We start from the raw sequence: 16,883 nt of genomic DNA, 5'->3' as shown, positions 1-16,883 counted from the left end.
AACCAAAACAAAACTAAAATTAAATAAATGTGTGTGTTTCTGTATTCAGGAATTTCCTAACAATGTGACATGTATTCAATATAGTGGCCTTCTGTAGTGTGATGTATGTAATTCTACTCAATTGTAATGTTCCCAGACTTTTGTGTTGTGTATGTTGTATCATACCTGTACAGGAGAGAACGACAGGTACAATAAGCACCCTATCCATCGTCCACAGATGTCTTATTTCCTGGGCGAGTTCTGTGTACTTGCTAATTTTTTCAGTGCATGAGTTTTGTACATTATGAGTGTTTAGAATGGCTATGTCTATAATGTATGTGATTTTATTGTGTTTTTCAATGAGTGTGATGTCTGGTCTCCTGTGATAAATTGTTTTTTCTGTGATTATGACTCTGTCGTAGTACATTTTGTGTGTATTGTTTTCCAATACTGTATGTGGAATATACTTGTAGTATGGTTCGTGAATGTCTACCAAGTTGTGTTTTTTTGCAAGCTCTTCGTGTATTATATTTGCTACTTGATTATGTCTATGTAAATAACCTGTCTGTGCCAAGAGCTTGCAACCAGAAGTGATGTGTTGTATAGTTTCTGGCATGATGTGACATTTTCTGCATGTGTCATTTGTGAGTGTTGTATCTTTGAGTATGTGTTTTCTGTAGTTTTTAGTATTTATGACCTGATCCTGTATGGCAATCATGAATCCTTCCGTCTCCCCAAAGAGGCATCCCCGATCTAACCAGCTGTTTGACGCAGTTTTGTCAACAAAATCCTGGGCCAGGTCGTAAGGATGCCTGCCATGGAGAGCCTTTTGAGCCCATGATTGCTTAATGTTGTCTATGCTTTTTATATGTTGTGTCATGTCTGTATGTTGTGAGTGTAAGTTTAATGGTGTGTTATTTGAGTCTGCTAGAGTTACTGCTTTATGTAACTGTGATGTTTCTTGTTTCTTGTAGAAAAACTCTCGCAGTGACTGTATTTGTTTGTAGTGAAGGTTAACTATGTCAATCAGGCCACGTCCGCCTTCTTTACGTGGAAGGGTTAATCTTTCTGTGGCGGATTTAGGATGATGTTGTTTATGCTTAGTAAGTGTTGTTCTTGTTTTCCTTTGGAGTTGCTCGAGATCTGTGTGAGTCCAATGTATAACTCCAAAAGAGTATGTGAGTACTGGGATGACATATGTGTTTATTGCTTTAACTGTGTGTTTTGCATTTAACTGTGTTCTAAGTATAGCGTTTAACCTACTTTGGTATTCTTTAATTAATCGTTGCTTTATTTGTGTATGTTCTGTTAGTTTGGCCTGTTGGAATCCTAAGTACTTGTAGAACTCGCCCTCTTCCATGGATTCAATAACGTCTCCATTTCCAAGTGCAAAATCTTTTTTCTTCAGGATTCCTTTTTCTATGTGAAGTTTTTTGCATTTGTCTAAGCCAAACTCAATTTGTATGTTCTTGGTGTATGAATGTGTGATTTGTAGGGGTTGATGAAGTTGTTTCTGTGTGGATGCATAAAGTTGTATGTCGTCCATGTACATGAGATGCGACAGCGTAAACTGTGTTGTTTTTTCATGTCTGATATTGTAGCCGTATTGTGTGTTGTTTAACATGTTGGATAATGGGTTCAGGGCTAGACAGAACCAGAGAGCTCTCAAGGAATCTCCTTGAAAAATTCCTTGCCTAATGAAATTTGGTTTGTTTGTATGGAAGTGTTGTTACTAACCCTGAGATGTAGTGTTGTTTTCCAGTGATGCATAGTGTTTTGGAAGAATGCAATTAGTGATGGATGTATTTGTACACGTGTAGGATATGTAGCAGCCAACTGTGTGGAACACTGTCAAATGCTTTTCTGTAGTCTATATATGCCATGTGTATGTTTCTGTGTTGTTTGTGTGCTTGCCGTAGAATGACTGAATCTATGAGTAACTGTTCTTTGCATCCCTTGTGATTTCTACGGCAACCTTTTTGTTGTTCTGTAAGAATGTCGTGTTCTTCAACATGTTTGTATATTTTGTTTGTGATACAGGATGTCAATAATTTGTATAGTGTTGGAAGACATGTAATTGGTCTGTATTGTTTCGGGTCTGTGGTGTTGTTGTTTTTACGTTTCATGTATGTGATGTCCTGAGTAAGAAATTTTGGCATGTCTTGTGGATTGATGATGATGTGTGTTAGATGTTTGGCTAGTTCCTGGTACAGTGATGTAAACTATTTTTACCAGAAATTGTGAATTTTGTCTACACCGGGTGTCTTCCAGTTTTGTGTTCTGTTAACAGCGTAGCGGATGTCGTGTGCGTTTATTTCAGCTCAGGGCATAGTTGGTATATTGTGCAAGTTTCTGTTCTCCTCTTCGATCCAACCTGCATCAGCATTGTGTTTAACAGTATTGGACCAAAGTGAAGACCAATAAGTTGTGAGTTCTTCTTCTGTTGGTGTGCCACTGTGCTGTGTATCAGCGTTTGTTTTGGTACTGATTTGTCTGTAGAAATGTTTTTCATTGTTTGTGAATAATTTATTTTGTTGTTTTCGTAGTGTACATGTTTTGTATCGTTTGAGTTTACGTGCTTTGGCTGCGAGTTTCTGTTTTAGTGTATCAATGTATTCTGTAATGTGTATGCTGTGATGTTCATGTTTTGTGTGTGTTTTGATTTTCTTGAAAATGTTTTTGAGTTGTTTCTTTAATTAATTTGGGTTTATGTTGTTTTTAGTGTATTGTGTCAGCCTGCCTAATTGCTGTCTAATGTCATTTATTTGTGTTTTTAATCTTCTCTGCCAAGCAGGCTTCTGATAGAATTGTGTTTGTGTGTGTTTGTCTGCGATTGTATTTTCAGTCCATAGTGTGTTACTACTGTGACTGTCCCAGCATAATCTAATGTATGAATGTCTGAGAGTGTAGAAATTCTATTTTCATGCTATCTTCACTGAATAGCGAGAATAGAATGAATATCGTTAATGAATAGCGAGAATAAATATCGTTAATAAATAAGAGAGTAATGATGGCATCACCGGCATGTTTTTATAAGAGTTATAGAAACCTAGCAGTAAAAATTGTAAGGATTTATTCCAAGTTAGAATTCTTAAAGGAGTGTCAAGGTAAGAGGAAATTACCCAATGTCTATATTTAGAATTAAGATTCCTGATGAATGTACCGTGTTTCCCCGAAAATAAGACAGTGTCTTATATTAATTTTTGCTGTGAAAAATGCGCTAGGTCTTATTTTCAAGGAATGTCTTATTTTTTCCAGAAAGAAAAATTCACATTTATTATTTAACAAACAAATTCCTAAGTCGAACTTAGTCGAGAGTGACGTATATCCGGTGTGTCGAACTGTCGCCTTTTTGTAGCGTCGACATCGGACTCGATGACCAATTAGTGCTTACTGAACCATAGCACTATGCAAATGTCATGTGGCGTGATTGACGGCCGACAAATTAGCCATCCCCAACCGTAACATTATGCGAATCTGTGATTCCCAAGCAATAGTCTTTGTGATTCCCAAGCCATAGCGTAATTGTCTGCTGACCAATCAGTGGCTGTACTTTCAAAAAGCCAACGGCCAGTTTCAACCACCTGTCGATGACCGTTACGACTAAAAAAGAAACTTCGCTAGGTCTTACTTTCAGGGGGAGGTCTTATATTTCGCAATTCAGCAAAATCTGTGCTAGGTCTTATTCTCTGCGGATGTCTTATATTCGTGGAAACGCGGTATATCCTTGCGAGAAAGAATACGATGTCTTTGCTTTAATAAATCAATTAGGCATATAAAAGATTTAAAGTACAGAACTATTAAACATCTTATGAAATTGGAAGAGAAAATGTATCAGGAAAACCCGAGTGCTTTGGTGAATATCAATTTAAGGGTCGTTGGGTTAACTGACCAGATATGGCTTGGTTTAAGCAAGAAATACAAGAAGAAGCTGCATTGGATATCGTCAAAGCAGCCGACCAAGAAAGCGAACAATAGGAAGCTAACCGCATATATAATATGGGACCAGATCCAACTCCCGCAGGATATCAAACGTATACTTGAAAAAGGACCTAATTATACTTTGGACAACACTAGAAACTGGCGAGGCACAATAGCTGAAATAGAAAGAGGGCTCGTAGGTATTAATGATATTGATAAAAGACTATTTCAGATGGAAAGCAACGTTCTGAACCGAAAAATACACAAAAAACCATGATGAGGAAGCTGGCATTAACCACGAAAGAAAATGGTTGAAGGACAATAATCTAATAGTCACTAGGGCTGATAAAAGTAAGCATTTGGTCATAATGAAGAAGCAAAAATATAATGAAGCCCTAGAAGACTACATAAGAAAAACAGAATGTGAAAGTGTTGACCGTGGTATAGTAGATAAAATCGATAGAAAATTAAAGAATTTGGGAAAATCGCCCATAACATCAATCTTCCTTTTTTTGAAAGGAGCTCATATCACCAGCCCAAATGTACCAAGGTTGTTTGGGTTCGCAAAAACGCATAAAAACAACAACGAAATTAGGCCGGTTGTAGAGAAATGTAAAGGACCCACCTATAAGCTGGAAAAACGTATGCATAAGTACTTGTCGGAGCTGATTGAAGACTACCAATTTGTCACAAAAAAACACGTTTAACTTAATAAATAATCTGCATGAGCTATCGTTAATAAATAACGAATTTGGATCTGTTATGGATTTCGAGCGCATGTATCCATCGATAAAACTTACTTCATGTTTTGATGCACTGGTAAACCTAAGTAGTAGTGGTTTGATTTGAATAGCACTAATCACAAAATGAATTTCAGATTTCGATTAAATTAAAATTGCAAATACAAATTTGTTGAATGGAATTATTTCAGATCACAAAATTAATTTTTCGATCACAAATCTTAATTTTATTTTAACAATAAGGCTGTATTAATTATTAAATGTTTTAATATTGAATAAAATTAAAACAATAATTGTATGAAATAATATAACACATTAAAACGAATTTTTTTATTTTTACATGAATAGATAAAATAAGTTATATTTTATTTAAAGATTTTCCAGTTTTTTCATTCACTTCAACTAAAACATGACATATTCCTGGTCTAATTTCTGAAATTTTATAAATTAAGATTACAAATAATTTGTCGAGTAATAGTTTTATTATCAATACTAGAATTAATTATTTTCTTGATGGATATTTGTCTTAATATTCTGGTACATGACAGTTTGAAATAATATAACACTGAAATTATTTTGAAAAAGTTTTTATTTTTACGTTACAGTTTATTTAAGTGTTACCCCTTTTTCTTCAGTTTATCTAAAGCAAGAAATTTATGCACGTAATAATTTTTCAGGTTAGAAATTATTTTCAAATGCAAAATTATTGGATTAAATTAAGATTTATAAATATTTTAAAAACTTTTTATTTCATTTTAGTTTTTATAAAATATCTTGTAACAATAAGGCTGTATTAATTATTAAATGTTTTTTAAATTTGAATTAAATTAATTTTATTTTAACAATAAATTGCTGGCTAAGTATTTGGTAACGAGAAACATAATTCCAGTTCAGATAATCTTTTAATACGCTTTAATTTGTAGTTTTTAATAGTTGGTAATTTAAATTTTTTTTTTATATCAAACTTATGTATTTATTGCCTAATAAAATTATTTGAAAAACTGAAATTCAGTGACTTTATTTTAATAAAAATTTTAAGTAAATTATTTTTCAATAAAAATCTTCATCACAAAATTAATTTCTGATGTCAATTAAATTAAGATTACAAATAATTTGTGATGCTTAATTTTCAAATTAATTTTTCAAGTTATAAATTATTTTCAGATCAAAAATTTCTCGAGTAAATTAAGATTATAAATAATTTTCATATTTAGAAAACTTTTCAATTCATTTCATTTTTTAGATTTCATAAAATATCTTGAAACAATAAACCATAGTTTAATATATTTTTTCTATTTATTATAAAATTAATTTGCAATAATAATTTTTACAATTTGTTTTAATATCCGAGTAAATGAATACACGACAACTTAAGATAATATTTTAACAATAAGACAAAGTATAATAAGGAAATATTTCAATATAATAATTATTTATGTTATATCATTAAGTGTATATAAACTAATAACTGCGTTAACCAGAAATTTTTTTAAAAGTCTTGTTCTAAATATAAAATTATATCCTTTACTTCTTGTTGAAATGCAAAATGAGCGTTATAAAGTTGAAATATAGTACACTTAAAGGTTTATCATATCTACAGTAAATATAATAATATTTAAAGAAAATGACTTTGTAAGAAATAAAATATTTCACATACCTTTTTTCGAAAAAATATAATTGAAACACCAAAAAACTATGATGAAAAACATAAATAATTTCATTTTCGAGTTATCTCCGAACAATCAAAAATTTCTCTGTTTGGAATGTAAATGCTACGTATTATATACCACGTATTGTTTACAGCCACTGTCGTTATGGAAATGAAATGCAATTTCAAACTCGTTTATTTTACTCACAGGACAAACGGTCTTTATCCAAACACGAAACGAGTAATGTTTTAAAAGCTATCGAATGAAATTGTTTCAAAAACAAAAAAAATCAAAGATGTAGTATGTTTTTTCATGTCTAAACTATCAAGTAAAAACAGAAAGATTCAAGCCTCACGATTCATACACAAAAATTCATAATATTCAACTATTTTTGCTATTTGTGAATTAATAACAGTTTATTATTTTACGCTTTTATTTACCGCTGGTAACCGTAATTTGAATGTAATTTATCGATAAACACATATATTTTCATAAAACTTGATAATTTTTTTAATTAAAATTACAAAAGTTAACACAATACACATTTTTAAAATTATGAAAAACTTATTTGGTTTTTTTACGTATTATTTTGTTAGTGCTATGAAAATCTGTGCTATGAATGTAGTGATGAAAATCTAAAGATCAAAATGTATATATGATAAAAATAAAAAAAAAAGCAAACAGTAATGGTTCAAAGTCTTTTGAACCTTATAAGAAAAATCAGTTTACCACCAGTTATTGTCAAGGCCATCTGTTTTTTCTTATAATACAATTTTTTACGTTCTTCAGATAATCTACTATAACCAGGGTGGCCAAACTCTTTGATAATCCGAGCCATTTTTCAAAATTTGAAATTTTTCGCGAGCCGCAATTAAATACATATTAAAAAGGTATGCAAAAAATTCCAGATTACAAATTATATCCTTAGCAAGAGTGATACAAATTGTTTCCTCCAGAGCACAATGTCAACTGTCCGTTGCAATGACAATTTACAAATTCAAAATCGGCGAAGTCGGTCGATAACAAACGATTACGCCACTGTTTATGTTCGTTCGCGCAGTTTTCGATGAGTAATATCATTCTTAACTTGGACGGAAATGAAATTTGTTACAACGTTGCACTTAGTCTTTCAAATTTGTTGTTAGTAATTTAAAAGACATTTTAAAACACATACGGAACGATAATAATTTTTTAGAATATAATAACACAAAAATGAAAAGGGAACTCGGGTACATTTATCGAGAGCCACAAATAATCCTTCAAAGAGCCGCAGGTTGGCCACCCCTGTACTATAACTTGGTCAAGTTTTATTTATTTATTTTTTATTAAATTTTCATAGTTATATTGAGCAAAATTAGATATGAAATTTTTCTAATGATTTTATTTACTAATGATTTTAACTTACTTGATATTGTACTTTTAAAAGAATTTTATAAAATGATCGTGATTCGGAAATTATATTTGATTATGCTTGCGTTTCAACAATAAATAAAGAAAAAATCAAGTTTTTGTTCGTAAACAAATAGTGCCTATATATTAAAATTTATTCACATATTCTGTTTGAAGGCTATGTTATGGTGACGAAGATATACTTATTTATCAATCTCAGATGTAACATCGTAAAATTTTTATATTTAATATTAAATTCATTTCGTAATTCGTTCTTAATTAATACACATTTTTTCTGTTTGTTGTTTGTTTTTCTATAAATTAATAATTTTAGCAGTTTGTTGTCAATACTTTCTGTATCTCTTGAAGCATTTTTGAATTTTGTTGATTTCCTTAAAAAACATACAAGTAATAATAATGTATCTATAAAAAAACGTGTTTCTGTACTCACGGGACAGCTCAAGTGCCTTTCAATTATGAAGCTTTTGTCTCATTGTACTTCATTTGTTCTTTAATTTAAAACGTATGTTGTATATGTTATATCGTTATATCGTTTTTCTTATATTTTGTTATATGTCATATAAAAACAAACAAAAATGTAGGTAAAAAATATGAGTTACTAATTACCTACCTAATAATATAACATATTTTCAGAAGAATAAAAATGGAATAAAGTGTTTCTTCAGTTTACGAACTAAAACTTAAAGAAAAATTCTAATAATTTGTAAGAAATAATCTATTATTGTTTTTATTTCGAAAGAGCAATCTCTGTACACAAACACAGTACAAAATAATTCGAAGTTTCATTCGACTTTTTTCTGCTCCAGACATGTAAGGAAACTGTGAAATGCAAAATTCAGTCTCAATTTTTCTCATTTTTGTCTTTTGTATATTCTCTAGTTTTTATTCTAGAACAACCGAAAAATTCCCGAGCAATCTTAAGAGCACATTGTAAAAATTAAATTAATTCTTCAAAATAAAAACGTAATTGCTTATAAGTAGCAATAAAATATAATTTGATGAAATTCAGAACGTCGATTATGACGATAATTTTCCTTTATTATATGGTTTTATTTTAGTAACTGAAATCGATACGTATTACAGAGAAGAANAAACCGCATCTAATATAGTATAAATAGAAGCAGAGTTACTGTAAGCCTTAACCCTAACCATCTCCCTTCAGTGGAGGGAATTTCGACACGTATATTATATAAAAACACGTGTGAATTCGAATGCAGCGATGTGTCAAAATTTCAAAGGAATCGTAGGAACGAACGAACATAGAAAAGCATAATGCTTCACAGAAAAGCAAACTTAGGGCATCGTACTCGTAGCGCCATCTGTTGGACATAAATGCTTTAACCTAAATTATATCTTTTAATTTTTATGAATGTTTAACGGGATAATATACAGCCTATGTCCACCCTGAAGTTCCATTCTAAATATTGTTGAAAGAATTTTTGAAATCGTATGAGTAGTTTCGGAGATTTCCTGCTGCATACAAACTTACATACATACATACATACTTACAAACTTTATCTCTTTATAATTTTAGTATAGATTTATATTACTCAGTATTTATTTGAATATAATTAAGAAAGACTTTAAAGAATATTAAACTCCAACAAAAGGAATCACTCTTATTGTAATTCCTTAAAATTTATTTTTCGTATGATAGACGTAAACTCTACAAATACAATCGACTCCTCTATAACGTGCGTTCTTATAACGGAAATTTCTATAACGTAGCGAAAAAGTTATAGCAACATACGTATAAAAGAGCTCCTAAAACGTCGTCGCCGACTCGTTTCGCGACAAGATTGATAGAATCTGGACCGATAGTGGATAAGCAGCCGAACTACTTTTTTTTGCCCTGCGCCACGCTATGGAGCGGCTAANTATAAATAATATATAATAAAATAAAATAAAGATGAATAAATGAAATAATGGGATGTTAGGTGTTTTCCTTTTGTCTGTCCATTAGTATTGTTTAGTTTGTCGTTGTGTTCGTTCGTTTTTTTTCGCGTTGTCTGCCTTGCTGTTAAGAGGTATTAAGATTCTCACTCACGCTCAACATAACTTTTTCTTAATGCAATTGTAAACTATTATCGTTTAAATGTGTTATATAACCCTCATATTTTACTAATCTTTTGTGCTCCAAAACTACTTTTTATATTTTTTAAAATCTCTATATTAGAGGTTGGAAACCTGTGGCACAAAAATTACCTGTTAGTTATCATCCGATATCAATTTATCATTTGCTTATTTTATTAATTTTTTTATCATTTGAGCACCGTTTTTTCTAAGTTTTATCCAATTATTCTACTTATTGCATATTTGTTTAATTTATTTAAACATCATTGTTCGAAGTTTAAAAATTTTGATCGTGTAAACATCTTTCAAGATAAGTAAGTTAATTAAGTATTTTTGAAATGGTTTGCAATCCTTGCTCTATATCTTTTCAAAACTCCTTGATTTTTTGCAAAGAAACTACTGAAGAAAATGTGAGATTTCAGTAAATAAAATCAATATGCATAATATAGATTTAATTGTATAAGAATGAAGGGTAAATACTTTTTCAACCTGAGGCTACTTAACATTAGAACTGTACATAATTTAACAACTGCGTTAACCAGAAACTGACATAAAAGTGCTGTTGTAAATATAAAATTAAATTTTTTAGTTTATATTGAAATGCAAAATTAGTTACAAAGTAAAATAGTAAATTTTATGGTTAATAATCTGTCTAGTAAATATAATAATAACTAAAGGAAATGGATTTGAACTAATTAAAATGTTCCTAATACTCATTTTCTTTTGGAGAAATATATTTGAAACACCCAAAAACTAAGACAAACAACAAAAATAATCTCATTTTCGTGTTATCTCGGAATAATGAGGAGTTTTTCTGTTCGGCATGCTATGTATGGTTTATTAACAACTATTTACAGCCACTGTCGTTATGGTAATAAAATACAATTTAAAACGTTTTTATCCACACACGAAACGAGCGTTCCAAAAGCAATCAAATAAATTTGTTTCAGAAAAAAATTTTAAAAAGTTTATTTTTTTTATGTCCAGACTTTGAAGAAAGTTTCAAGCCTCAAGAATCATACAAAACTAATTCACACTATTCAACCATTATTACTATTTGTGATGCATTCAATAATAACAGTTTTTATTATTTTAGGTTTTAATCTACTGCTGGTAACAGTTATTTCAATGTAACTTATTGATAAATATATATGTTTTATAGTGCGTGACTTAAAAATGTATATAATTTCATAAAACTTGATAAATATTTTTTAATTAAAATTACAAAATTTCACATATTGTTTACAAAGAAAATAAAATGTATAATTTCACAGCTTTAACTATTTTACCTCCATTTCACTGTGAAAAGATAATTAACAATATTTATAAAAATACAGAGATCTACTGCACTGTTGATATTACACAACTGACGTTTCATAAGCTTTATATACTAAAAATTACACAAATTTATAAACACAGAGGTTATTATGTAGAACTTGTCTATATTGTACGCAACGTAAATGTTTTAAGAAACTCTGCCAATGTCAAATATGTGAAAATAATTTTTCGATTGTAAAAAAATTTTTCACATAAATGTACAGGCAATAACTAAACAAACACAAATTTCAGAAATACTTTCTGCTACAATTGGTCTAAATGTATGACTTTACTATTTGACAATTTCTTGGTATTTCGTAACACTAAACAAAAAAATGAAACCCATTTTTATTTATTTTAAAAACAAGTAACCACATCCAATAGCTCTTGAATTACAATTTGATTCGCTTCTACATGAAAAAGTATTCCTGCGGAATATCCCTGGGAAAAGTAATCAAGTTTTTCTCACATGCTAGTGTATGCTTATATTTCTTTCTCCGATATTTTCTTAATCATATTCTTATTTTATATTATGTTAATATTCGTAAGATGAAATTTAACGAATAGGAATCTTTTCGACATTATTTTTTCGTTTTTAGTATCGCTCGCATTCGATGTATCGTGACTATGAATGATTATTAATATCATTAAATTACCATAATAACATTTATTAGTATTTTTCGATTTAGAAAGAAAGATATTATAATAATAAGTATTTATCTATAAACGAATTATTTTCGATATTTTTCATATTTAACCCTTAACTGGTTTCGTAAATTTTACAATCATAACTGGTATCATGGGGGCTGCGCAGCCCCCAAGCAAAATTTGCCTTTAGNTAGATTTTGAAGCATTTCGAGTTATCGACAGTCGGCCATAAAATCCTTACATTAAATTTTATATTTCATGCTATTTACACAAGAAGTATATTTTTATTGTAAACATACTGAAATTACATTTGTTTAAAACAATAGTGTTTAGAATGTGTACAATAATTTAAAAAATGTTGTTTTTTAGCCGTTTTCTTAAATCCTTTGATACCTTAAATAACTTATTTAAAAGTCGTGCTGTTATTTAATAAATTAGCAAAACGAATATTTGGAGATATTGTATGAATATTCTTTTCCAAACTTGTTCAAAATACTTCATTTTTGAACGATGATTTAGTTAATGAAACATCATAACTGTACTTAAAATACAAAAATCTTTTTTCTCTTTAACTTTTATTCATTCTATTTTATTTCTTTTTTATTATATGATTTACTCGTTTAATTATTCACCTGTGTTTTTTTGTTTGTTTTCTCAAGCATTATTATCAAAAGGTTTATCAATACCATTCCTTTTTATTTTGTTGTGTGCAGATTTGAAATTCAATTTCTGAACAATTTTACTCAACACTATTTCGAACAAATTATAATTTGTAAATCTATTTAATGAAAGTTTTAATTAATTTTATAAATTTTCTTATATGTGTATATGTACCCTATATTAAGTAAGTATAAACTTCTTTAGTGATAAAGCTTAGAAGTTGAAAAACTTCTATACATTTTATGTGCAATTTTAAAATTAAATAGTGTTTTTAAATCTTATTGCCATTTTACATTAAATTTGATTGAATATTTTGATTTCAAACATTGAAAAAATATTGTGTAAATAATTATCTATCATTGGAACTACCAGAGATTTAACAAATCCATTGTGTTTTGATTTAAATTATTAACAGTTATTAATAAGAAAATTAAATACTTAAAGTTATTTTTATGTTATATAATCAAACAAAGTTTTCCATCAACGTGTTCCATGGCAATTACTCCATTTCAGCAATTGTTCTTTCTCAGTCTTTTTCTTTGTAACAATATTTTCGTTTCTCTACACTGTTTTTTAATCAATCTGTAAATACTTTTACCATTTTCTCCTGAATATTACCATTTTCTTTTTCATCCTTTCATTAACCAATTATTTTTTCTATTGAATATATTTTTTTCACAAATAATTGAAGTAAAGTATTAGTGCCGATTTTACAGCAAAATATCATAAATCTGTAATAAATCGATTACATTAAAAATATTTCTAGTTACGTTTGATAGTTTGAAAATTTAATTTTATCAATATTTTATTTTATTTTTTGCAAACAAATATAATAAAATGGCTAGTGTTGCTGTTATTCAGGAGAGACAGTAGTCTGCAGACCTGAAAATTAGTCTGCAGTATTGGAATTCTGTTATAAAAATGCCTATATATATTTACAGTTTATACGTTTTCTTATAGTTTTTTTAAAATTTTTGCTTAACTGACATCAAATGTCTGTTAAGCAATGTACAAGCTGTTCCGGCAGGTAAAAATTTCAGATAATTTCTTTTTACTTGTTCTCAATTTGATAGAGATTACAAATGAAGAAAAATTATAGTATTTAAAATTTATTACTATAATTGATTAATTATAAACACTTTTAACAGGAGATTTTAACAATTCCTATGTTTGGAAAATATCAGGAATCAGGGTAAATAAATACATTTCATTTACTGTATCAATAAACTTATATAATCAAATAATTACTTATAAATTGCGTTTTTTTCTGTCTCAGCGTCCAAGGTACATGAAATATGACGAAACCGAAACACAAATAACAGGTGGAACGTTTTTTCCGGTTTTTAAAGTTATCCAAGATAAACTAAGATTTAGGTGAGTTGCAAAGTAAAACGATCTTAGTTAAAAACAAAAATTATTTTTCGTTTGGATTTTAAAGAGTTAAGTACTGTGAGCGAAAAGAATAGTTCAAAACCGTCATTTCTGCTTAAATTACTCAACTCGAAAATCTATCGCTACTTTTCTATCATTTGTGTAAATCATTATGAAATTCTTTTTATATAGAAGTTGGTTTTAAAGAGTTAAATGAAATTTTAAACAATACAACATAGAAAAAAATACTGTGGCTGTAGGCTGAAAATTAAAAGTTATTACGCTTTGTAATTGATTGCAATGTTATTTACGAGAAAAAAGTTTTTTTATAGTAAAGTTGGATTAAAATGCTTAAAGCATTAAAATGTCTAAATCACTTAGAATGGTAATTGATTATAAACAAATACGATAGAATTAAATATATATGTTTGCGTATTTGAATGTATTATGGTAATAAATATTTTGATACATGACATGCTTCTAGGAATCACAGCAGTATCGCTTGAGTATCTCAACTGCTTTATATGTAGTAACAGTTGACATAAGAGATATTGTAAACAGAAATACTCAAAGTATAGAAGTTAATGTTTGCATGAATGTTGCATTTGACAGACAAAAAATTCACATAGTGTGAGATCAGCCACAAGTATAGGGTTGATCCTATACCTCTTACAGGCTCAGATTAACCGAAATCTGTTCTCTGGGTTTCGGATCGAGAGATCCGATCCTAATCAGGATTTTGACCGGGAGGGCTTTTAATATTAGGTCTAAGGAGGATNACTTGTTCTCAATTTGATAGAGATTACAAATGAAGAAAAATTATAGTATTTAAAATTTATTACTATAATTGATTAATTATAAACACTTTTAACAGGAGATTTTAACAATTCCTATGTTTGGAAAATATCAGGAATCAGGGTAAATAAATACATTTCATTTACTGTATCAATAAACTTATATAATCAAATAATTACTTATAAATTGCGTTTTTTTCTGTCTCAGCGTCCAAGGTACATGAAATATGACGAAACCGAAACACAAATAACAGGTGGAACGTTTTTTCCGGTTTTTAAAGTTATCCAAGATAAACTAAGATTTAGGTGAGTTGCAAAGTAAAACGATCTTAGTTAAAAACAAAAATTATTTTTCGTTTGGATTTTAAAGAGTTAAGTACTGTGAGCGAAAAGAATAGTTCAAAACCGTCATTTCTGCTTAAATTACTCAACTCGAAAATCTATCGCTACTTTTCTATCATTTGTGTAAATCATTATGAAATTCTTTTTATATAGAAGTTGGTTTTAAAGAGTTAAATGAAATTTTAAACAATACAACATAGAAAAAAATACTGTGGCTGTAGGCTGAAAATTAAAAGTTATTACGCTTTGTAATTGATTGCAATGTTATTTACGAGAAAAAAGTTTTTTTATAGTAAAGTTGGATTAAAATGCTTAAAGCATTAAAATGTCTAAATCACTTAGAATGGTAATTGATTATAAACAAATACGATAGAATTAAATATATATGTTTGCGTATTTGAATGTATTATGGTAATAAATATTTTGATACATGACATGCTTCTAGGAATCACAGCAGTATCGCTTGAGTATCTCAACTGCTGTATATGTAGTAACAGTTGACATAAGAGATATTGTAAACAGAAATACTCAAAGTATAGAAGTTAATGTTTGCATGAATGTTGCATTTGACAGACAAAAAATTCACATAGTGTGAGATCAGCCACAAGTATAGGGTTGATCCTATACCTCTTACAGGCTCAGATTAACCGAAATCTGTTCTCTGGGTTTCGGATCGAGAGATCCGATCCTAATCAGGATTTTGACCGGGAGGGCTTTTAATATTAGGTCTAAGGAGGATTGAAGACGGTAAAGTCTCTATCCGAATTTGTAGGTTCCCGACACCAGTTTATCAGTTATTTTACACGCGGATAAACAGGCGTGGGGCAATCTTATTCAGATAATAATTTAGAAACATTTTTTAATAAAATAAACAAGTGTAAATTTATTGAATTTACTGGTTATAGCTGTATTTATTCGATTGTGATGGTTGTCTCTTTAATCCTTTTGGTAGACTATCTCACAGCAAAGGTTAANTAAGCTAGATAAATAATTAAATATGTTTATAAATCTTATTAACTTTCAAAAAGTTCAATAATTTGTCAACATTTGGCCTCTGGCCCAAAATCTATCTCAGATTTGCATTTCCGAAATCTTGTCTACAACTTTGAACAAAAGAAATGCAGTTGCAAAGTATATGTTTTACGCTCAGAATGCAGTTGCGATACTTACATACTGGCTGCTCTTCACCCTTCAAAAGGTATTGATGAGTCAGTCGAGTATGCCCAATTCTCAAGCGACTAGGAATAACTTTCGATCTTCTGTCACACTGTTTATTACATGTCCAATTTTCTATCATCGGTTTAATTTTATGTAATTTATTGTGGATTTGTGCATTCCACATAATGTGCCATCTCTCTGCTAGTCGTTTTTTATCGACTAGCTTCAAATCACTTCCTTTAACATGCATTGTATGCATGTTAAAGGACGTCATTGCTGACTCGTGTCGCGACATGAATGGCCAAATCTAGACCAATAGCAGATATTGTACAAACTGTTGAGTTTAAACAGCAGCAAGCCTACTAATAACCATTTACTATTTAACGTCCATAAAAATTATATTTATATTAATGATGTCTCCAAAGTTCAGCGAATTTTTGCAAAAAAATAATTTATCAGAAAGCACGCTAGTGCCATTCGATGCATTGCTCCATGAAGAAAACAAGCATAAGCAATGGCGTCGTCGAATGGTGCACACTCGGTAAGTAATTTTACAATTTTTTGTTCACAGCATAGTTTATATAGATTATTTTTAAAAAATTATACGTATTTTGGAAATGTTAAGTCGAAATAGTCTAGAATCGATTAATTTTATGGAAGAAACTTTTCAAACAGCCGTAGTCCGTAAACTGCATACGTGCCCGGCTGTGATTGGCTAAACTTCATAAAAAACAGAAAAAACTTCATAAAAAACCGGAACATATCTACCGTGATATAGAGTAAGAGTGAATCGTATTTTTAAAATAGTTTGCAATCCTTGC

Source organism: Centruroides sculpturatus, unplaced genomic scaffold, assembly GCF_000671375.1.
Source record: "Centruroides sculpturatus isolate CEXI.00-Female unplaced genomic scaffold, Cexi_2.0 scaffold2403, whole genome shotgun sequence".
NCBI classification, from domain to species: Eukaryota; Metazoa; Arthropoda; class Arachnida; order Scorpiones; family Buthidae; genus Centruroides; species Centruroides sculpturatus.
This window is presented reverse-complemented; position numbering follows the sequence as displayed.